Source organism: Syngnathoides biaculeatus, chromosome 8 (genome assembly GCF_019802595.1).
Source record: "Syngnathoides biaculeatus isolate LvHL_M chromosome 8, ASM1980259v1, whole genome shotgun sequence".
In the NCBI taxonomy this organism is placed as follows: domain Eukaryota; kingdom Metazoa; phylum Chordata; class Actinopteri; order Syngnathiformes; family Syngnathidae; genus Syngnathoides; species Syngnathoides biaculeatus.
Genome location: NC_084647.1, coordinates 20748808 through 20772115, shown reverse-complemented (window position 1 = coordinate 20772115; position 23308 = coordinate 20748808). Strand labels below are relative to the sequence as shown.

Genomic DNA, 23308 nt, shown 5'->3' with positions numbered 1-23308 from the left:
GACGAAAGGGGCTTGCTTGCTTTGTTGACATAGACCCTAACTTGCTTCTGACACTCAAAGTGGCGGACAGGGGACTCCTGGGACTGTGGTGACGTCATCGGAAACCTATCCATTGGAAATAGAACAAAAAAAAAAAAAAGAAAGTAAATGTTCAAAATGGTAAGTTAGGTTAAGTTCTGTGATGGAGATTGAAATCTGGAAGAGATCCACTGGATTTGATGACGTAATGTGACAGTGGATGAACTTTTGATGCAAAACAGGACTAAAGATGTCATTTATCCCTGAAAGTGGTATTTACTGAAAATAAACTTTTAAAACAGTATACTGTGCAAAAATAAATAAATAAATAAATGAAAATGCTCTGAAAAGCATGAGGAAAAAGAAGACTTTTTAACCTGGACTTAAAAACCTTTACACTTGGGGCTGATGTCCCTTCTGTTGGCCATTTTTTTCCATTTGTGTGCAGCATAATCGCTAAATGTTGCTTCACCGTGTTTACTTTGGACTCTCTCCGCTATGTGAAACCTAAGTCTGTAGATCTCAGAGGCCGATTGAGTTTATATTCCATTAGCACAGGGGTCTCCAACTCAATTTTCCTTGGGGCTCCTGGAGGCAGAGTCTGGACGAGGCTGGGCTGCAGCCTCGCCGCACGCAATTTAAATGAGAAATTTTCCCTAATTTTCACAAATGCCTAAACCTAATACAACCCTAATCTTCTTAAACTACTTTTTTATTTTTTGTAACACAAAGTAAGATGAACAAAAAGCTGATGTAAGAAAGGTGTATTCAAAACTACTAATAAAACTCTCCAAGTAACCTTCACTCATTGAAAAAGGTTTTTGTGTTTGCTTCAAGCCCAGTCGATGTCACACCCCCGAGCCACATACCTCGCTGTGATTGGTAGGTTCGTCAGCTACACAAACAGACAATTCTGTAAACGTGCCATTCGAATAAAACTCGAGGGTCGCTCGAGGTGGAGGCCACAAAATATTGTCAAGCCAAGCGCAAATGTCCCGTGGGCGGCCAGTTTGAGGCCATGCATTTATGTTTCTTTCATGTAGACCACTTCATGATTCAGGGTTAGTGTTGCTGGTCAGAAGCCAAGCTGCAGAATTCTGAATGAGCTGCAGCTGTTTAATGCTCTTTTGGGGGAGTCCAGTCAGAAGACCATTGCAATAATCAAGTCTACTTGAGATAAAAGCATAGATGAGCTTCTCCTGGTCTGCTTAACACTTGCATGCCTTCAGATGATGACTTGAAAGTCAGGTCAGAATCTTTGAGAACGCCAAGGTTTCGGAATTGCTCTTTGTTTGAGAAAATAGCGACTCTAGGTATTTTCTAACACCAATCCTCTTTTCTTTATGGCCCAAAACTATTATATAAGTTTTGTTATGGTTGAATAGAAAAAGCTTTTGATTAAACCAGCTAATCTCTTTTACACAGTGACACAATACCTCAATTGAACTGTAGTAACCTGAAGAATTTGACCAAACGATACAAGCTGAACAGGAGGGGTCCAAAAACTGGCCCTTGAGGGACTAAGAATGGGCATTGAGAATCAAGAACCAATTGGAACTAGGATTGACGCTACAGTTCTCCGGGAATTGTTCATATTTAAAACTTTTGGTGCTCAGTTTCAATGCCTACAGTCGACCCACGGAGAGGAAGAAGTGGCGAAAACCAACAAAAATGGTGAAAAACATGCACGAGGATGTGCTCGTGGCCAATGGTGGCAGCAGTGAAAAGAAAATTTGTCTTAACTTTGTTAAACTGAAAGAGCAGTCGCCCCAGTGAAACGCTTGGAATAAGATTGTATTGTGTAAAGGAGGCTTTCACGGTGTGTAGCGTTTGATTCAGTCCGAGCCTCAGCCTACACCACACAGAGCTTCGTCTGGATGAGCGAAACAATGAATGGCATCTATTGAGACAGCTAACAAGATAAAGGCTTGGTTGTACATAAAGAGCTGAAGAAAACTCACCTGACTGAAGTGAGCAATTGATTATTTGTTGCAAATCATCTAGCACAGACTTAACAGTTTTGAAAAAGTCAGACGGTATTGCGTCAAGACCGCCCTTTGATGGTTTCAGTTGCTGAATCATTTTTGGGTCAACTGTATCAAATTCTGATGTTAATAGAGTTTCTCCTGGGTTTCAGATGTGGCATCGTTTTATCGTTTTTCAGATTTTTGCTATTTATCCTGATGGATTGCATTTTTTCACTAACACGGTGGAAAGATTATGTCAATCGGCTGCACTGGAACTCCTCAGAAGAGCTGGAGGAAGTGGCCGGGGTTGAGCAAGCCTGGGCTTCCCTGCTGAGACCGCTGCTGCCCTGGTGACCTGACATCGGATGTGCGGAGTAAAAGGGATAGATATTGAAGATAACCTACAGAGGTTTCTCAGCAGCACACCGGCAGTCGCAGAGCTATATTTGATACGGTGAGCGAACACCTCAAAATTCTGTCTATTGGTTGTCACATATTGATGGCAGCTCTAACATCCTGGTCTGATTTTCAGAATTCTGTAAAGGATTTGCCTCTATTTTGCCTTTTATAAGCACAGTGAATTCAGTGCACGTCTCGCTAATGATTGATGTGCGGCGGATACTTCGTGGCTCTGCTTGACTGTCTTTTGATTGCTGGATTTCGGCACACTGGCACGCTGTCTGTCTTTATTTCCTGCTTGGCGTGCCGCACGTTCTCAGAGACGTGACCAACATCACTGCCTATCACATTCATATACAAAGTCTCAACTGTGTATAAATATAGTAACGCCGACCCACCTACAACGTGTATTGCAGAATTTTTGAGGGGGAGCAAAAGCCCTGTTTGAGATTTTTTGGTCCTATTTTACACCCATTATTGACACAAATACACTGAGTCCAAAGCACATTACAATCAAAATATGTAGTTAATTGTATCTTGCGTATTTATGCAATATCATTAGCCTAACAGTATAAAAGGAATTTTTGGAATAGTTTTGGAAAGAAAAACAAAAAAAGTTACAAATTAAGTCAATTTGTTACATTTTTATTTAAATCTATTTATCCATCCATCTTCTTTGCCCCTTATCCTCACGAGGGTTGCGGAGTCCTGGAGCCTAGCCCAGCTGTCAACGGGCAGGAGGCCGGGTACACCCTGAACTGGTTGCCAGCCAATTGCAGGGCACATGGAAACACACAACAGTCGCACTCACAATCACACCTCGGGGCAATTTCGAGTGTCCAATTAATGTTGCATGTTTTTTTTAGGGATCTGGGAGGAAACCAGAGTGCCCGGAGAAAACCCACGCAGTCACGGAGAGAACATGCAAACTCCACACAGGGGGCGCCGGGATCGAACACTGGTCTTCAGAACTGTAAGGCCAACGCTTTACCAGCTGATCACCGTGCCGACTAAATCTATTTATTGTTTAACTATTTCATGAGCATAATTAATAATGTGAGTGAATATTAAAATGTCACTAAACAGGCATCCAATGAAGATGCATTTTCAGGGCCCAGCCATCGTTAGCTTGCTAACTGCAAGCTAGTGGTAAACGGGCCTCATTATGGAAGCTAAGCACAACTAACTCACAACTGAGAAGCATAGCCAAACGAAATTACATCACTTTGTCCTTATATAGCGCGGGAGGGAACTCGTGTGAGAAAGTATACGCCCCAGCCCTGTGAGGTCACGTGGCCATGTTTTAGCCCCGCCCACAACATCAGGAGCATTCAAATAGTAAAAAAATGCTAAAGCTATATCTCAACAATTCAGCACTATATTGTGATAAGTCTGCGTGTTTTCAGCACTTCAAGCATATTCAATGTATTTAGAAACAAACTGATTTTTGCTTGGTTCTACTTTAAACTTTACTTTGTAATTGTCGATAAAAATCTTCTCAAAACACTATTAAATGAGAGAAGATTTAACATTGTCAAAATAGGGTACATATTAGATGCTCTATTGGATACACTGGTCATGCAAAGCACTAGATTTCCCCTTTAACAATGGCAAATGCTGATCGTTTAATGAGTATTTTTTTTGTTTTGTTTTCACAATAACGATAGTTTAGAATTTGACATTGCAAATCCTGTACTTGATATGAAGACCATTATAAGAGATAAATTTTGCTACAGTGGAAAAAAAACAGCAAGAACCGTCATTATCTCATTAAATTGACCACTGTGAAGTAGTAATGACTTGTTTTATATGGTCCTTTTTTATTGTTTTAAATTTGATCAATCCTAAAGCACAATGGAGGACATTATCCATTCCTGCTTCAAAGAAAACCATTTTTTTTCTTCCCACAATATCAATATGGGCCTCCATGTTCAGCTATCTCTTTTTTTTTTTTTTTTTTTTTTAATAATTTAAATGAAAATCTGACTGTGATCACCTGTCAAAGGAGCTCTCTCACCGGCGGCTACGAGGAAAAGAAGATATGCTGATGTGCTGCTGATTTTGTCACTCACCGCGAGGTGAGCCGGCGACGGCGGCCACTTAAATCCATCTGCTGCCTTGGAGGGCAGACATCTAATAGTGTACCAGCCCACTTCATAACAGCCACCTCGTTGCTGGAACGGACATCCTGCTGCTTCGGGTGGAATGAAGGCTTTCAGTCAGAGCCTCAAAGTGGTTAATTATGTCATGTCACATTCTCTTAACATAGTCATTTTGTTTTCTTTTGGTTTTTTAAAGGTACATTTCTGATGGCACCACAAAAGTGGACCAGTGATGATTACTGTCTGTCATGGTAGCATAGTGATAAAGTAGGTACATGGTTATCTGGCCTGGGAGCTCAGTCCAACAGATCTAGTTTTGCCATTTTCTTTGGTCCTTTTGTGAGGGGGTTGTTATGGCAAAGAGGAAATGTGTGATGAAGACTATAAAACCATTAATGCGATTAAGACTGAAATATTAATCAAAGCAAAATCACAGCAGGAATCATTTTTTTCAATCAAGATCTGTCTATCAAAAAGACAATTAGACCACCAACATTTAACAGGACTTCCTTTTGAATGTGTTTATTCTGAAAGACATATCACACCACTTCTGGTAGCAGAAGTACCGTAATTCCCGGCCTACAGAGCGCACCTGGTTACAGGCCTCACCGAGTACATTTGTAAAGGAAATACCATTTGGTACATAGATAAGCAGCAGCTGTGAAAAAGGTGCAAGTGCCCACGTTGAAACCTACACTGAAACACAAGATATTTACAAAGAAAGACGGTACACTGGCGCCGCGCTAACGGTAACGCTAACAGGGCCGGTTAACATAAAACTTATAGGTAAATGTCACTGAGACACACCATTAAGACAGCAGCAACACGCTTGCATAGCCCTAACACTAGCCCAGCACGGACAGGGGCGGTAAAAGTCACTTCCTCGGTACATATATTCCACCAGTCTCATTCTTACCTTTTCCGCTCGAGTGCCCCCGTGCGGCAAAAAAAGTACGAAGCCACATCAACGCAAAAACTGCAGGGTTGAAAGTGTGGGGAAAAAAGTCGTGGCTTGTAGGGCGGAATTGCAGTACTTGACTTACATGCTAACTTTACAAAAGAGTAAAACTCTCGCAACACATTCTGATACAACAAGATCTGGCGAATGCTAAGAAGGCACTTGTATAAGGTATACTTGTTTATGGTTATTCACTTTGTCATTGATGGACAGAGACAAATAAAACTTAAAATATAGTGCTGAGTTCATCTGCGCACTGGGCTTCCACAGCATCTAGAATGATAAAGGTACCCATGCACAAGCCACATGAGCTGAACCACTAAAATAACAACTACACAAATGAACGTAACAATAATAAATCCTTGAGCTGCATTTAAGATAGAGATGAAAATAGTCTACACATGCTGGCCCAAGCAGAAATATTTTCAATTTGGAGTGCCTGCCACACAGCAGGTGGTCTTCTTGTGTACAGTCAGCCCCACGTAATCAGCGAACGGGTTGGTCAATTGCGCATCGCGCAGTGAAAAGTGAAGGGTGGCTTAGGGCCACACGACTCTGACAATGGTCAATCGAGCCTTATCTTGAAAAGGGCTACAGCAGCTCCAGGACCCACAAATGGACGGAAAACCGTTGAGTAACTTTGCTCTGTAATCAAAACCTTGTTTCGCATCTACTAATCATGAAATGGAAGATTTTTTTTTCTGATAAAATGAGCATGATTCCTTAAAGGGGAAATCCAGTACTTTGTATGAACGGTGTATCCAATAGGTCATGTAATATGTCCCCTATCTTAACAATTGTGTGGAATTTGTATGTCCTCCCCGTGCCCGCGTGGTTTTTCTCCAGGCTCTCCGGTTTCCTCCCACATCCCAAAAACACACAACATTAATTGGACACATTAATTGCCCCTAGGTGTGATTGTGAGTCCGACTCTTGTCTGTCTCGATGTGCCCTGCGATGGGCTCGCGACCAGGTCAGGGTGTACCCCGCCTCCTTCCCGTTGACAGCTGGAATAGGCTCCAGCACTCCCACAACCCTCATGAGGACAAGGGGGAAAGAAAATGGATGGATGGATAAATAGATTTAGATTAAAATGTAAAAAATCGGGTGGAACGGTGGGTCAGTTGGTAAAGCGTTGGCCTCACAGTTCTGAGGTCCCGGGTTCAATCCCGGACCCGCTTGTGTGGCGTTTGCATGTTCTCCCTGTGCCTGCGTGGGTTTTCTCCGGAATAGTCAGTGACGTAGGTCATGTGACTCGCAAAAATGGCAGTCTCCCTGAAAATTCGTAATTGTCGATAAAAATCTTCTCAAAACACTTAAATGTGAGCGGATTTAACATCACATTGTCAGAATAGGGTACATATGACATGACGTATTGGATGCATTGTTCATGCACACCAGTGGATTTCCCCTTTAAGATATAATAAAAAGTAAGCAATGACCAATGAAAGCTAAACTGAAATTTTGAAATTTGAATTCAGCTACCGCAACCATTTTGTATCAGTTACCACACACAATCTTTTGATTTTACAAAACACTAGTAACGACTTTTACAATTGCAACCAAAGGAGTTTTGACAAAAATATGCAGGAATGATAACAAATATTTGTGTCCTTTCTTTGCTGCGGGTCAAAGAATGTGTGGGGAGGGACCGGGGGCTAAATCCTAGGTCATCCTGTCTTTTCACAAGGCCTTCACATGTGCATCAGAAGCTCGCTCACACTCCGAGGAGCAGCAGCAATCAAGCTCTCAACACACAGGCAGGAAGCTGCAGGGCGTCAGAGGTTGAGTTCAAACTTGTTTCACTCCCTCACTGCGAGTGTTTCTGCCTCACGGCGCCGCGTCGCTCAGGCAAACGCACCCACACACGCACCCACACAAACACGCAAAGAGACATAAACTACTGCCTTTTGCAGCACAGTATTTCATGGAATAAATAACATATTTTACATGTTATGCTCGTGGTCCTTCTGTGCGTGAACAACTGAAAAAGTTCCAAATTGTGGCGCCCACGCAAGCACCAGGACGCGAATTTGTTTACAGAAACAAAGCGCCGCTGATAAATGAAAACTGTGGACACAAGCCACTATAGCAGTGTTATATATTTGGGAAGCACACACACACACAGACACACACTTCCCATCAAACCCTCGTGTGTCATCTCACCAGGAGTCAAGGTCATCTCATACGCTGCGGAAAGTTAAACCCCAGCCATAGCCTTGTGAATACAGGTTGAGGCAAAACACGCCCTGCATAGGAAAAATAAATTCTCTCTCTGGGTCATCTTCACTCATATGCTGTAGCATCTGTAATTTGTACGGATTCCACTTACTTGTTTTTAAAATGTGCCAACGCTCCTTTGACTGACCCCAATCTCACCCCACAGGGGCCTGAAAGCCCCTGTGTGAAAGTGGACTGGGTGCATGCCAAACGCTTGACAGCGGGCCTCCCATATAAAATCTCAGGTGGGCCAACTATTTCCATTTACCTTGATCTCCTCAAAATTATGTTATATTATTCAAAATGTCAATCTAACGTGATTAATGCAGTTTGAATCGGGGAAAAAAAAAAATACTCGTCAGTGCTCCGAAATACAAAAGTGTGAGTTTCGGCAAACGAGACAATACTGAGTATCGCTGCATGCCAGGCTTTTAATTACTGTAGTACAACAACATTTGTGGATTTTAGGTCATGGGATGAAGAAACTCACCACGAATGGATTGTTATCATCCGCAACATACTTCAGGACACCTCACACCCGAGTAGCCAGAAACTGAAAAAAGACATATCGTAGTTATGCGGGCCAACATCAGACCGGATGGTAAGAAGAGGGGATCAAGACCACCTCTCCTCAGGAGGAGATAGAAGACACCATGCCAAATCAACGTCTTCATTGACCCCAGCGACAGTTTAGGTCCTGATTGACATCGAACAGGCGTTAGACAAAAGTGCAACTCTCTGGTTAAAATTCGCTAGTTGCAACAGGAGGTCAAGAATCATTGAAGCAAAGGTTCGACATTCATCTCATGTCGTGGTGGGGCGGGGGGGGGGGGCTTAATTAGTTAACAGAAGGTCAGTTTCGCAAGTAATGTTTAGAAAATATAATTGAATGCTATTTTAAAGTTGCTTTATTTGAAAACCAAATGGGGCAGAACTTTCTTTACTCATTTCCGACCTCTGACGGGAGGGCAGATTACCTGGCGGGGCTACCGGCTTGTATTGTAGGGTTTCGGCCCTGCCTTGTCCGGGGTGGGGTGGGGGCGGTTAGCGTCCACCTCCCGCGCTAAGGGGGATGGGTACCGGGTGCTGCCAGGAGTTGGGGGGTAACTCCTGGGGTCGGCACTGCAGGGCTAAGTGTGGCGCCCCTCTTTCCCTGTGGTTCTCTGGCCAGATGGGTCTGACCCATCACTCACTTAGCATACACAGACCCCATTCACTGGAAATATTTTTTCACTTGTCACATCGAGACACACATTCAGGTTTTCTTGGGGGGGGGCTGCTGTAGGCTCAGGAGAGTTTAGGTATTAGACCAGGTTTCAGTACATGATTGCTGTTTCGGCGTCTAGACAACCTGCTTCACTAAGAAGGGTGGCAGGGTGGGCGCTTGCGGACTGACTCGGGGAGGTGGGGGGTGGCATTGGGTCCTGGCAGGCTGTTTTTCAGGGCAACTCAATGAGGCTGATTGAACGGTATGTATGGAATATACACGGTAATTTACTTTTGTTAGTGTTTATTTGGATAATCTTTCAGGGTACATTAGATCAGCAATTAAGGGAGCATCTCGACCAGAAAATCCTGCTTGATTTCAGGAAAAAAAAAAAAATAAGATTCAAACGGATGACTAACCACATCTGTGCTAAACCGGGAACCATGTTTAGACGGTTTTGTCTGTTTTCACCTGTAGTCTCGTATCTTACCGACTGTATTTGCAACCATACATCTCGGAGCAGTTGAGGTGGTCACCACTTGAAATTAATTACTTTGCTCACACCTGGCCAGACAATTCATAGGTAGACTCTCATTTGACACGAAAGTGTGTTTGTTATACATGGCGCAGATGAATACAAAAGTATGAAGTCGCTCAGCAGGGAGGCAAGTGGCAATTGAGTCAAAATCCAGTTACACTCAACTACCAAATCGACTAATGTGCAGATGCAACTGTGGACATCATGCCAGCACCTCGCTAATCATATGACAGAGCTTTTAAAGTGGAAGGTTAAAATTTGCCAAGGAAGTGTCAGGGGACCCGATAAGATCGATAACTACTGTTGTTACTGGACTAACTTGAAGCATTTAGCACCATGAGATCGCCGCCCAAAGACGAGAAGAATTAAAGTGTTGTTTGGTACCTACTTAGCATCACTGAATGATCTGATCACTGACAATACTTCAATAAAACAAAGACTACATGAAACAATGGTTAAAAGCCAGGAAGGACCATACCACATTGTTAACACAATCTGAGGCAGGGGGTCTCTTACTACAGAGGGAGGGATCCACATTGATTTTGTGACCACTTTAATTGGTTGGCTCCATTGGTGGTCCTCCAAGCAGATGGGAATAGGCCACGACAGCGATAGACAAGCTGCAGGGGTGCAGCACCATTGTGCCACTCTGGTGTATATCCCCAGATACAGTAGATGCACTAAATTCAGCCACTCGACAAAGAATTGATGCTCCGGGTCAGTGGCAGAGACAGGTTCCAGTTAATCACCCATCTGCCTTGTGACAGCATTGTGACAACAATTTTCTCCTAGGTGGCAATATTTTTGTCCAGTGTTGATGTGTGGAGGGTGGCGGGGCAGTCACTCAGAATTACTTAACCTGAAGTCAAAAGATGAAAAAAAACGACCGCTTTTAGACTGAGCTGGTGCCAGTGCAGTTGGGTTAACTTGTGGTTCTTCAAACAACAGTTTGGAGAAGCAATGAAAGAAGCCACCCAGAACAATGTCATTAAGTTACAGATACAACCCGCATACGTCAAAGAGTTGATGCTCGTCTGCCAACGATTTTGCCAGCTACAACCATCAGTATCGAAAGAGCACGCACGCTGCAACAGGGTAAATCAATACTAGGTACTTGTCACTGACCAGTCCAGGGTGGGTCCAGGTATCTCTTGACCCTCAACAGAATCAGTGGTGAATGACTGGACCAGTTGACCTTCTCCCAGTACCTAATGTGAAGACTGTTTCAATCATCTACTTGGAGCATAAAGGTGAAAGGTGATAAAGGTCTCTTTAACCTTTAACACTCAGTGACCATGTAAAACTGGTTGGATCAGAATCAGAATAAAACAGCCTACATTTCATCATAGTCATATCTGTTTTTTGAAAAGTAACCCAGTGAAGTTGGATATTTCACAATGACAAGGCAGTCCATTCTTCTTCTTCTTTCGGGTCGTCCAGTTAGGGGTCCCCACAGCGTGTCATCTTTTTCCATCTAAGCCCATCTCGTGCATCCTCTTCTCTAACACCCACTGTCCTCGTGTCCTCCCTCACAACATCCATCAACGTTTTCTTTGGTCTTCCTGTCACTCTTTTGCCTGACAGCTCCATCCACAGCACCCTTCTACCAACATACTCACTCTCTCGCCTCTGGACATGTCCAAACCATCGAAGTCTTCTCTCTCTCACCTTGTCTCCAAAACAACCAATTTTGGCTGTCCCTCTAATGAGCTCATTTCTAATCCTATCCAACCTGTTCTCTCCAAGCGAGAAACTCAGCATCTTCATTTCTGCTACCTCCAGTCCTGCTTCCTGTTGTTTCTTCAGGGCCACCCTCTTTAATCCCCGCATCATAGCCGGCCTCACCACTGTTTTATAAACTTTGCCCTTCATCCTAGCGGATACTCTTCTGTCACATAGAACACCAGACACCTTCCGCCAACTGTTCCAACCCGGTTGGACCGTTTCCTCACTTCTTTACCACACTCACCATTTCTCTGTATTGTTAACCCCAAGTATTTGAAGTCATCCACCCTCGCTATCTCTTCTCCCTGGAGCTTCACTCTTCCTCATCCGCCCCTCTCATTCACACACACATATATATATTCTGTTTTACTTTGGTTAATCTTCATTCCTCTCCTTTCTGGTGTGTGCCTCCATCTTTCTAATTATTCCTCCACCTACTCCCTGCTTTCCATACATATCAAAATACCATCTGCGAACATCGTGGTCCAAGGGGATCCCAGTCTAACCTCGTCTGTCAGCCTATCCATGACAACCGCAAACAGGGAGGGGCTCAGCGCGGAACCCTGATAAAGTCCCACCTCCACCTTAAATTCATCTGACACACCACCGGCACATACCACTAAAGGTAAAATTTTTCCCGGTTGAGTGACGATCTTGACACTGTTTTAACGAGTTGATGTCAGCTAGCTGGAAAGTTGAACTACGGCCATGTTTTGGCACTGACACAGAAACATCGGTGAAGAGCATTGAAAAATACACCCCTTTCCTTTTAAAAATAATATTCCGGAAACAGAAATGCCTACTCCTGTTTTGTTTGCTGGAAAATAAGAGAGCTATAGTTTGGCAATTTACTGAGTGCTGTCTTTTGGGTTGCATGCTTCTAATAGGACTCAAGATTGTTTGTAGTGTTCTATTTTTGCATTCATTTGTTTAAAAATGAATAAGTTCACGGCATTGTTATTAATGTTCCATCAACGGACAATGTTGTTTTGAAGCGATACATGGTGGGGGGAGCTGCTCTGATCCATTACCGCAATAAGAGTGCGTTAAATGGGAATTTCACTTGCGGCCGCTGGTTAACGTCTGAGCAGCAAAATGTGAAAAATTGGCCTGAGAGAAGTCTGTGTGACAGGCATGATGAATGGAAAAACAGATGAATAGATAAAAAGAGCGCAATGAGAGTGAAAAATGGTCGGGATTTTACTCTGGTTTTTATAATATCGGGAAATAATGGCCCGCCTGCCGCATTTGTGCGATGAAAATGTAAAAATGTACCCAGCAGTGTCCTTTGCCACATCCCCGGGGGGTGGGGGGGGCGTGGGGGGTTTGCGCTGAAGACGCAAGCCACGGGATCACATCCCGCCGTTGCGAGTGCTACTCCGTCACGGGGGACCCGTCTTACCGCCGCTCGTGTCAGCGCGCGCTTCTTCTCATCAATGCTAAAAATAAGCCCTTTAAAATAGCAGCCTCAACATCTCACTTCGTTTGCAAAGTTGTCTCAACTGGGATATCCTTCAGATTCCAACTCTGGTGAAACTCTCCTCAACAATCACGAGCACCAAAGAGCGAAACGCCGGAATCAAACGAAGTCTTCACAACTTTGCAAAGGCCTTTGTTATGAACACGGCTTCCTCACCGATTATTTTAAACATTTCAACAAAGAAGAAAGATGTGATGTGAAGGATTTGTACACCAACAAGATCCCGGTGTACAAGCGTCCCCCAGCATGAAACCCTACAACACCTCCAAGGCTGTCTGTGCACCACATGAGGGTTTTCCTCCAGATACTTCACATACAGTACTTCTAATGACGTGTGGTTCAACATCCACCATCTTGACCACAGTCTGGTTTGCTATTTGCTTGCCGTGCTAGCCATGGTACGGTCCCACTCACTCACAAAAGGCAGAAGGTTTTGGTGCATATCAATCTGTTCACGATGGGACCTGGATCATATACAAGATGATTTGTCAATCTCTGACATTGCGGGGTTTCACTTAATTTGTTTTTTTTTTCTATGGTGAGTTACGTAACTTTACTAGCATACTACGCCAGCATGAAAACTCAAATTTTCACCATTAAGTATCACCCACCAGTCTCGTATACAATATGTGGTTCATAATTGGGAGCAATTAGACAAAATCTTGACCTTAAGCATGTTTTTAAACAACGCATCCCATGGAGATGGAGAACCAGTGCTAAATTGAAGCTAATTGAAGCTAAAAGAGAGAGAGAGAGAGAGAGAGAGTAAATTTTGTCACTCACATTCAACACAGAAAAGCTCCAGAAGAGAAGAGATAGCAAAGGTTGACGACTTCAAATACTTGGGGTCAACAATAACAGAGCAATGGAGACTGTGGTAAGGAAGTGAAGAAAGCCGGGGTAGAACAGTTGGCGGAAGGTGTCTGGTGTTCTATGTGACAGAAGAGTCTCCGCCAGGATGAAGGGCAAAGTTTATAAAATAGTGGTGAGGTCGACCATGACGTACGGATTAGAGACAGTGGCACTAAAGAAACAACAGTAAGCAGGACTGGAGGTAGCAGAAATGAAGATGCTGAGTTTCTCGCTTGGAGAGAACCGGTTGGATAGGATTAGAAACAACCTCATTAGAGGGACAGCCAAAGTTGGACGTTTTGGAGACAAAGTTAGAGAGCAGTCTTCGATGGTTCGATTTTTTGAGGCAAGAGAGTGAGTATATTGGTAGAAGGGTGATGAGGATGGAGCTCCCAGGCAAAAGAGCGAGAGGAAGACCAAAGAGAAGGTTTATGGATGTTGTGAGGGAGGACAGTGGGTATTGGAGAGGAGGATGCACGAGATAGGCTTGGATGGAAAAAGATGACACGCTGTGGCGACCCCTATTCGGGGCAAGCTTAAAGGAAAAGAAGAAGAAGACATTCAACACAGCCAACAGTAGTACAGTACATGTAATCCATTCACGTGGTGAGGCAATTTAACACCTGCTACTTGTGATCTTAGCAAAGTAGCCGCATTATGTTACCTGTCACATCATTCATCATTCATTTTTTATCGGCTACGTTTACTGATGCGATTTTTAGCTTTTTTTTTTTAAAATTACTTAAACTCCGGGATTGTTCTAAAACAGAAACACAATGAGCAAGATGGTGTTTGCCACAGCTCACAGTCATATAGTTCCACATAGACTCGCCAACATCACATCACCCCACCTGACCCTGCTTTTTCGAGGGACAGTATTTTATATACTTTGTATGCTTGTAGATGTTTTTAATTTCATCAAATCCATTTAAAGTGTCCTATTTAATCATAGAATACCATAGTAACCTCAAGACACGATTGGGTAACGTTCTGGTCTGACAAGTCTGTCAAGGAAAGCCTTTGTTGCGGTACGTTGACAGAATCGGTAGTCTCAGCTCAACACTACGAAACAAAAGGAAACCAGCGCTGCCGTGCGTCCACTCGCATATCCGCTCACATATCTTCTGTAGTACCATCAGGGCAAATTAAAGTCAAGCCTGTCAGATCAAACCGAGCTCCTCTGCCTTTGCGTCCATCTTAGAACATCCCGTGTAACGGTCCTTGACAAGGACTTTGGTCAGCAAGGCGCTGCCTTTAATGAGTCTGTTTTCGGGAGAAGCTAGTGGGAATTTCTACAAAAGCAACTACCCGTTGTGTTTTGGTAGAAAACTGACCTTTTTTTCTTGGCACGAAAACAATGTTTAGCATACAAAAACATCTTTTAATATAGAATTCAAACATCGTATAATTTGTTCACCCAAGCAGCCCAAAAATCCAAAACATCGTCGTGCGTGACATCAGCGCGTCTCGTGAGAACGTCGCCATGAATGGAACACGATCAACATTCCGTCCCCTCTCGAAAAACATGCCGCTTTAATTCATGTCGAGAAACAAAAGGCTGATATTTCTATTTTTCTTTGTGTGTGAGTCACCCTCCTGCTGTCCACTGCGAAAGCCTCTAATGGGCTTTTATTGTAGCGCTTCGGCATCTGTTGCGCAACGCTCGCACCTACGTACATCTACCCACAAGTGGAATAACACAATGTTCACGCAACCCACACACACACACACACACACACACACACAAAGGAAAACATGGATGTTGTCAATATTAAAAGTCAACAACCCCTACAAGAAATGGCCTCTTTATCATTTTTTAAGTTGTTTTTCCTAGATTAAGGGCATTTAAAATAAAAACTACATTCCCCACAATAAAAAAAAAAAAAACTGCAATAACTGACGCATTGTCATTGCAGCTCAGAGGGCCTCCCTCAGGCAAGGTCAGGTGAAGGTCAGGACTGATTGGAATCACAACACACGCGCGTGCTTGCACACCTTTGTGCACTCTTCGCTGCATTTAAAATGAACAGCAGATGAAAGCGAAAGTACATAGTCGGGAGGTGTGGGGGGAACGCAAGCTTTGATTGTTAGCAGTTGTTAGTTCCCCTACTTATTGTTGGCATAAACTGCAGCTGCTGCTTGGATTTATTGTGTCATAAACCTGAACAAACAAGGTGATGGGCGATCATAACGGCAGGTGATAAACACGACAGCAGTCAAATGATCTTTAAATCTGAGCATAACCGTTGTGCATAATGGCTCATCTGTTGCACGACTTCCTGACAAAACGGCGGAGGGTAATTACAGGACGGCGAGAATAAGACAGGCTGAAATGTTGTGGGATGAACTGAAAGCCAAAGTTGCGCTTCGCACATGCGCGTTCATTAACATCAATTTGTTTTGTCCTCAATCAGTTCGTCACTGAATGAGCAGCTGAGTGAGTGATTGGACTCTTGAATTGGCTATGCAGAACCAAAACAATTTGAACAAAAATGGTTGTTCGTCCATAACGTGAACCTTCACATTATATTTATATATATATATATATATACACAAAATCCTCAATTTCAAGTTTCATCATCATCATCGCTCGATCTGCTGCTCTTTTCATCTCCAAGACATTCTTAGCGAACTCTTCCTTTAATTTCTGTTCCCATTTACCATGGTAAAGTAATTTGAACCCTGCCTCTGAACGTCAAGCCTTCCCGCCTTTCCATTGGCTCTTCTGGTCAAAGCATTCATCAATCTTCCTTCTAATCATCATGTCAACCAACTCCAGTGCTTTTCCCGTCATAGTCCCCACATTTGGTCTTGGCCGTGTGCTTTCCTCCCCTCTTTCTGCCTAAGAACGTCTTCGACCCGCCAGTAGCTGAATACAGGCGACCCTGTAAGGTTAACGGCGCCGGTGGCGGATGCTGTTAACCTGGGCCAGTTTATTGCCAGCTTTGTGTGACACAAAGCAAGATCTCGGTAGTCGGTAGTGCCGACCTCACCAAAGGAGGAAAAGCCAGACATCTTAGAAAGCAGACATCAGATTGTATTGGAACTGCCTCCTCAGTTAGGATTCTGTGTTTATTTTTTCTGTGCTTTCTGTAATACTCTAATATGCCATACAATGTTGCCAAATGGCTTGGTGTGCTTACTTACACAAGGGTGCATCGAGCGACATACCCCAGCCCGCTTATTGCCATAGCAATCGATAAACAGCTTGAAGATGGCACATTTGGCTTCGAGTTGAATCAGTACTGTGTACCTCCAGCACAATCTGGTTTTGTGCTGCCGCAAAAAAAAAAAACTCCAAATGCAACAGACAATCAAAACTGTTGAAAGGATTGTCAGTACCCCCCTTGGGGCCCTTGGGGACTTGCGCGCTACCCGAATAAGACAAGAAAAGACAAAATCCTCTCAGATCCTCCACATCCCGGTGACCAAGTCTTCCAACGCAAACCAAAACCAGCAGGCAGTCCAAAAGCTTCTCCGTCCTCGCATTTAACTTCTCAAACAGCTAACTTAAAATTCAACTGCAACATCCTGCGAATTTTTGGTCTTGAGTTTGTCGTCACATTCTTCCAGACCCATTATTATCATCCACTCACTGTAGTAGTCTCACCACGCTGCACCATCCGGGCATCTTTTGTCAACAAATACTCGCCTGTCTTACCTGAGTAGCACCTGCAACACTTGCATAATCAACATTTTCCCTATGGTACAACAAGACTTTAAAATGTATACATTCCTTAAAGTCCCGAAGCCATTTGCACAATGGTCATTGGACTGTACTATGGCTCTGTTAGGTACTGTAACCACTCTAAATATTAGAGGACACGGCATCCTTTGCACAATTGTACCAAGAAAAAAAAAATAGAGTTCCATCATTGCCAGATTACTAGCTGCCCTTATTGCTCCGTAACTTTTACCACAATGTGTTTGTGTCTCAAAAGACCTTTCCGATGGCGATCTTGAGCTCCGCCCCCTTAGCCATATCCCAAAAGCTTCCAAAATGGCGATTGAACAGAACATGTTTGAAGTTGATTCTCTATCGCGTATTCCAGATAATATTGGGGTATGCTTTTTGCCAAATGTGTCAGACTTATCCAAGAGAGTTCGACAGAGAGGTCTCAACTATTTCACACAAGGATATGCACACGGAATTAAGATTTTGGACGGAGCAGGACGCAATGTCAGAGTTACAGCGAAATGTTGGCGATCGATGCAAAAAAAGTTTGACGCCTCACAAGTTCCATTTTGAGCTCTAACAGTATGAAATAGTAGGATCATACTGCGCATGTAAAGCAGGGTGAGTACTTTCTTCTTGGATGGATCACGAGTAATATCGTTGTAGTCTTTATAAGTGAGTGGGTGTATTCATTTGACTTGGCTCGTAATGGAACCCAGTGCTCTGTCTGAAAAGTCCAATATGATACAAATAGGTAAATAGACATTTCTCTTGCATGACATTGCGCATTTACGTATCACTAACCTGACTCTTTGGCATAAAACATGACACACTTCATTCAGCAGCTCAGTGATACGCTAAGGAAGTGAAAGTTGTTCTCCTGCAATGTATAAAGAAATACTGATAATAATGAAATCAAACTCAAAAGAAGATACTTCTCCCTCACTTACCTTTGAACATACAGCCTTGTGTTTGTTGATATTGTCCACATTTTGTTGTACGTGCGCTTTTCCGCAAGACTTAATCCATCGGAGACACTTCCTCAACTGTGTTTTAGGCTTTGGAAAATGAATCAAGCGGGCCCCTTGCAACCTAGCAGGATATTTTTCATCAGAATTGCACGTTCCCCAAGCGCATCTGAGGACCATTTTCTTCATAACGTTAACTTTTCAACTTTTTGTGGACAATATGGCGAGAGGGGCGTCTCAAGCCAGGGGTTAAGACAATGTGGCTATCTGATTGGCTATTATTGTACAAGTGACTGACAGGTCGGAAAGGTCCACTGATTGTCTGTCTGTTGTCGTCATGTATGTCGTACTAGAGTGGCTCCAACCGCCGGAGAGAAATTCCTTCTATGTTTCCAACGTACTTCTCAAATAAAGATGATTCTGATTGCGAGTATTTGAAGAACTGTTCATTATCTGCCCAAGCCAGACTACACATCTGTTGCTTCTTAGCACTCACTTTCTGAGGATCCATTGCAAGAAAGAAAGGTAATTCGTGAAGCAAATTTTTGCTCATGACACAAACAGGTCACGTAGCCCCTCGTAGGATCGGTGCTCGCAAAGCAGCCCTCAGCCTCAAAAAGGTTGTTACCCCTAGTTTAAATAATTCATTTGGCAATTATAAACATTTTAGTGGGAATCGTATTTAGCTATTTGTTGAAGGGCTCAGTCCCGTCCCTCATGAATAGCAGGAGTAAATAGTTACCAAAAAAAAAAAATAATCTCATGGCACACCACCGAATTAAAAAGTCTCAAAAAGTATCAATCCTGAAATAATGATGATCTCATCTCAATGAACTCACAGATGTACTACATAAATCTCAGCCAGATTTGTTTAACACGAGCTAAGACAGCAATAATCAATAGCTTGGCCTGTAAGTACCTCCAGTAATCTGCATGTTCCCTTTAGTTTGAAAACATCAACATTTGATCTTATTGAAAGACGATGCTAACTAACTTCTGTTTCTCTTTGAATCTCCACCCATCAGTCCCGACGTGCCAAAGACATCGACTATCTGACCCCAAGGATGCATTTGCAGCGGCGGCTCCAGTCAATGAATGATGTGGGCAGCCATTAGAGCTTCTACAATCAAGTGTTTGTAAAAAAAAAAAAGAGGCGCAATCAGTCAAACAGATGCATCAATTAGGACGCCGGGAACTGATCTGCGCAATCACCTCCTCGCTACGGCCCGAGCACAACACTCACGTCCTGTGAATGCTTGATCACCTGCAGCAATCCCCAAACATGGATAGAATCTGTGAGCTCTTTTCAAAGATAGTGTGATGATGTAAGAAGCATAATAAGATCATTACATTTATGACACCTTCAGGGTAAGAGGTGACGATGATTCAGAAAGTATCTTTCAACACAACAGTCTAAAACTGAGTGTCGTCTACATTGTGTGCGTGTTAGGCAGACTATCCTGTAAAAATGCACCAAAGATCCGATTTGTAAACTTTGTAAAATATACGTGGGAACCTTTTCTTCTCGCTATCAAGCTTCAAGTCTTTTGCACAATAAATATGATAGCGCCATTTGTCTATAGAGATTGTCATTCATGTCCCATTTAATTATTTATCATTTAAATCTAAAATTTTTATTATTGTTAAAGTGAATCAGGAGTTCACTGTCCAAAAAAAAAAAAAAGACAAAAAAAGCATAATCCTTATGTCAGAAGATTTTGGCATTCTCTGATCTTGAAATTCAGCCCAAGGTCACTTGGGCTGCCTGACTAAAAAAAGCCTTTTATCCCTTTGGAATTGATAACCCCCCCCAGCCCGCTCCAAAAAAAAATAAATCCAACACTGAATCGGGAACTATTTGTGAACTGACGCCAGCCTTTGTAGGCCTGACATAACCTCATAATTCTCTCATTCCCATCGGCCCTTGAGCTTGACCTTGATCTTTGGCTTGAGCTTCGAAAAGATTTTGTGTCACACGGTCAGGCTAAAATAAAATGAATTCTCTTGTTTCGGCAGCTGCACTGTATTTTACTCTTTGGATATCCAAAACACAACAACAATTAAATATCGTCTGTTCCTGGCAAAGATTTTGTAATGTTTTATACTGTAATTCCCGGCCTACAGAGCGTACTTGGTTATAAGATTTAACCCAGTACATTTTTAAGGAAATACCATTTGGTACATACCGCAGCCGTGTAAAAGCCGCAAGTGCCCAGAAAGACGGTACACAGAGTTTAACGCTAGCACCGCTGTGCTAACGCTGCCCCGCTCACACTAACACTAGTGCCGCTGCAGTTACGCTAGCGCTGCCGTGCGCGATAATGCATGTGCCGCCGCGCTAACAGGGCCGGTTAAAAAAAAAAAAATACTGGTAAAAATCTCCGAGACACGGCAGTAACACGCTAGCGCAGCGCTAACAGGGCTGGACCGGTAAAAGTCACTTCCTCTGCACATATATTCGGTCTAACTCTTACCTCTTACTAGAGCGCCCTCTTGCGGCCGTTAGAAAAAATGCCCAAATTAGCTGCACCACCGCATAAACCGCAGGGTTGAAAGCATGTGAAAAAAGTCGCGGTCTATAGGCTGGAAATAACAGTATATTACTGCAATAAACACTGAGAAACACCATGAGCTTTTTTTTTTTTTTGACAAGCGAGGAATATAAATCTGCACGGAGACATGTTAAACCGTGTTTTTGTAATTTCACAGACACTCGCAAGCAGGTATATGTATTCTTTGTAAAATTGTTCCATAATTGAAATTTGATTGATTGACTGAAGGTGCTCCAAGAGCCTGATTAGCCAGGAACAGATTAATTCAATTACTGTTCAGGCAGGAAAACGGTTGTTAAAGAGAATCGTGAGGAAATTTCAAGTCCCAGATTGGAAAAAAAAAAACCTGATGGATAATATTATATTTTAGTTTTCTTGCCATTGCACTTCACCCACTTGCTGGCCCAGGACACATTGACGCGCGTAAGGACAAATCATCTTCCAGCTATTACCAGCCACCTTGCGACAGAGATCAGGTCAAATGTCTCTCTGCTATGCCTCACAGCGCTAAGTATTTGTCAGTGTGTGCTACAAATACACGCATTGTACATGACAGAGGTCTCGCACCTGCAGGTGGACGGCCTCTGCCCTGCCACTCATCGTTTCAAATATGCATCCTCGAAGTGAACGGGGTCAGGTTAATAATTCTAATTGAAGCTTGATCATTTTACCAGGAAATGCAAGAAAATACAGAAATGTTGAAATGTTACGCAGACGCTCAGCTGTTTTTTTTTGTTGTGCAAGCAACACACCACAGACGACCTCTAACCTCACCATCAGTCGCAGCGTTTTTCGGGTGCACTAATGTGTGACATAATCTTGAAATATCGATTAAAGCATCTTTAAGCAGTTTTCATTTTTAATGAAGCAGCAGGGCGGCATCAAACTTTATTGGCGCTTTTAATATGGCGCCGTTAAAACTCAATGAAAATATGCGTTTGCTTGCTTGAAAAGTTGGAGAAACCAAAGCTGGCATATAATCAATTCACAATCTGGGTGTACCCTGCAGGCGCACAAAAACACGCGCGCACAAAAGGCTAACCGAGATCAATAGACGCAGTAATTAGGGGCAGCTCTGGCACAAATTTACTTATCATGAGCATGAGTAATGATGGTTAATGGGAAACAGCTTCCAATGACAGCACAGATGTAGCCAAACCAAAACCAGGTGCAGCCCGGTGGCCAGATCCTTACTGATTAAGTCGGGGACCGCTCAGTTTTACCTGCACGCCACCGTTGCAAGCGGCTATTATTGTCTTCTTATTGGCTGGTCAAAGAGAAGGCGGCAATGAAAGGTTATTAAAAAAATCAAAACTGATAATGGTCACTGAAGCGGAGTACAGCTTAACCGATTTTGTTTCAATGTGAGAGACCCTAACCACGATGATGGAAAGTCGCCATTTGCGGTGTGTTCCAGATGCTTAGCACCCTAATCGTATCTTTTCACCGACAAGTTTGAGTCCCTTCGGCCAAAGCAGAAGTTTGTTGAAGGGCCGGGACTCACATGTAGTTTATTTAGTTTTCGTTGCTGACTTTGATCGCAAGGGAGGGCAAATGCTCAAATTTAGCCAGATCGCAGCTTTGTGTGTGCTCGTACCGGAGAGGCTCCAATAACTGGAGACAAATTGCTTGTGTGTTTTTACAGAATTGCCTAATAAAGATGATGGATGATGAGAGATAATAAAGATGATTCTGACCCTGACAACAATCGTTTGCGTCATCAGTTATCACCAAATCGCCTTTTGGACATCCCCGTTGACGTCTTTATTCAAACCAAAGAGCCGAATTACATCTTATATGCGTTTATTTCACCATTTCGAGTCATGATCAATTTAGATACCGTCATTTTCAGCCTACAAGCCCCATTTTTTTTTTCCCACACGCTTTCAACCCAGCGGTTTATGCGGCTAATTTGTCCATTTTTAATAAAAGGGCACTACGTGGCACTCGAGCAGAAAAGGCAAGAATGAGACCGGTGGAATAAATCTGCAGAGGAAGTGACTTTTACCGGCCCTGTTAGCGCTGCGCTAGCGCGTTGCTGCATTGTTACTGTGTCTCAGTGATATTTACCGGAAGGTTTTATTTTAACCGGCACTGTCAGCGTGAGTGCGAACCTAGTGTTAGCACTAGCATTAGCACCGCGCTAGCGTTAAACTCTGTGTACCGTCTTTCTTTGTAAATATCTCGTGTTTCAATGTGGACACTTGCGGCTTTTACACAGCTACGGCATATGCATGTACCAAATGACATTTCCTTTAGAAATATACTCTATGAGGCTTGTAACCAGGTGCGCTCTGTAGGCTGAGAATTACGGTAATTGATAAGTGCTACAGGTGCGTGTGTATGTCTTTCATACAGCAATTTATTTGCAGTGTGCTGAACTAAATTTTAAAGAACGCATTTATCTTTTGTAACCACAAAAGAAATATTCCTTAAGTCCACACTTCTCCCAAGTAAAAAAATAAACACTGCACTTGAGATTTGTTGCTACAACCACGTTAATCGAAAATAGAAACCACATCTCATCACTAAGCAGAATGGGCTTTTTTAGCTGCTCGACAGGAAAGGCAGCTTGTTTATTGCATTTCCTGCTACAGTATTACAGACAATCTGGCCCAAGGTCCACGGATGTCAAACTCATTTTTG

General features: G+C 43.1%; 1 long non-coding RNA gene across 2 annotated transcripts in view; it reads right to left on the bottom strand.

Moving 5' to 3' along the window:
• Positions 1-23308, bottom strand: part of LOC133504642 (uncharacterized) — a 35086-nt gene that overhangs the window by 3943 nt on the left and 7835 nt on the right. The window contains exons 2-3 of one of the 2 annotated variants that reach the window (XR_009796040.1): positions 8155-8217; positions 4381-4578 (exon numbers count right to left, since the gene is read on the bottom strand). This is a non-coding gene — a long non-coding RNA (uncharacterized LOC133504642). The remainder of the gene's footprint in view (positions 1-4380; positions 4579-8154; positions 8218-23308) is intronic. The other variant, XR_009796039.1, reaches the window with a different exon arrangement.